Source organism: Oryzias latipes, chromosome 3 (genome assembly GCF_002234675.1).
Source record: "Oryzias latipes chromosome 3, ASM223467v1".
NCBI classification, from domain to species: Eukaryota; Metazoa; Chordata; class Actinopteri; order Beloniformes; family Adrianichthyidae; genus Oryzias; species Oryzias latipes.
In genome coordinates, this window is record NC_019861.2 from 26,766,744 (window position 1) to 26,768,579 (window position 1,836).

Consider the following 1,836-nt stretch of genomic DNA (forward strand, 5'->3'; position numbering starts at 1 on the left):
CCCCGCGACCCGGTCACGAATAAGTGGAGGAAGGTGGATGGATGGATGGATGGATGGATGGATGGATGGATGGATGGATGGATGGTTGAATGGATGGATGGATGGATGGATGGATGGATGGATGGATGGATGGATGGATGGATGGATGGATGGATGGAGCATGAATAGACAGAGCATAAAATCAAAATAAAAAAATAGGGAAAAAAAGACACATCCGGTAACTCACCTTCTTCTGAATTGGGGGTCCTCTAATAACTTGTTCTTCTAATTATAATTTTTCGAACAAAATTTGAAGTCTTTGCTTCAAAATAGGGGTGTAACGATTAATGACTTAATTAATAAATCAATTTATTTTCCTACTATCCAACCAGGTTGGTCTGTCAGAGGCAAGTTTTTAATCAAATTGACCTATACCACTATAAAACTGTTTCAAAATTAATTAAATTGAGATAATTGATTTTGGAAAATACCATTTAGATTGAGGCACGGTAGGTTTATTTCACTATAACATAAAAATGACCAAGTGTCATTAGCGGACAACACACGTGATGGCAGCAAAAACCATTGTCACAGTCCAATATGTGGAAACCCATTTTAATTTTGCAATGACATGTGACCATTACGTGTGGTAGAATGTTGTAATAATGTTTTGTTTGTATTATTTTATTATGGAAAATCAACAGTGGACTGAACTTTAGAAAAGTAAAATATAAATTTATTTGCCATTTATTCTTGTTTACTTGTTTTTTTGCAAATATTTAATTTACACTTGATTATCTTGCAAGAAATACAAGGAACCTGGAAAACTTCACCTGAACTTTAGTACCCAGGTATTTATCTGTGAGTCACACTGGCTGAATTATTGGCTAAAGATGTCCTGGATCGATTTTAGGTCAGTTAATAGGATCGTTTAACCCTTGTGCTATCCTAGGCACTTTAATATTGCGAGTTGGGTCATCTAGACCCACAGCGTCTGAGTCCAGAAGCTGGGAAATTAACTTCCTAAAGTGGCTTACAATTGGTTATAGCTGCTACATACATTGCCTGGTGCTTACATATTATTTACATCATGTTGCCCACCAGGGGGAATAAAGTGACATTAAGATATTCATTTCATGCTGGTTGAAAACAAAACATTTTCTTTAATGTTTCTAATTTTTTCAATAATCAACAAAGATAAAAATGTTTTTCAATCACATTTAAACTTGATTTGGTTGTATTTATCACTGAAATAGTATTTCAGTTCAACAAGCCAGGCGTTGTTTTATTTCTCCTGTTTTCACACTGAAATTGAATAACTCCAGATCTAAAGGAACAAATTTTTTGTGTAGCAAATGAAAGGACATATTTAAGTGTTTTTTTCCAAAAAGAAAATGGAGGCTTGTTTAGATTCTGCAGCTGCATAATTGTAGTTCTCTCTTGACGTCTGGCACAAAAAAGTGGCAACTGTTTTTTTATTCTCTTAGTTTAAATAAAAATAAAGTAAATGTACAACAATACAAAAATAACATCAATATAGAAATAAAAGTTCTCTGGGCTTCATCTAGACCCACTAGACAGTGCGCTGAACCTTTTTTGTTCAATGATTTGTGAATCTCACTGGTGTCCATGGATTACATGAAATCTTTCCACCTTTATCCACCTTTGTCATGGTAGGGAGAACAGGTCAATGTAAGGGTGGAGTCATCTAAGATAGCACAAGGGTTAAAATGGACCAATATCAACTATGTATCGTATCAGCAACCACAAGTTATGATATATCAATGTGAACATTAATCGTTACACCCCTACTTAAAGATTAAACTCTCAATGTGAAAGATATGCAGCAGTCTCTGA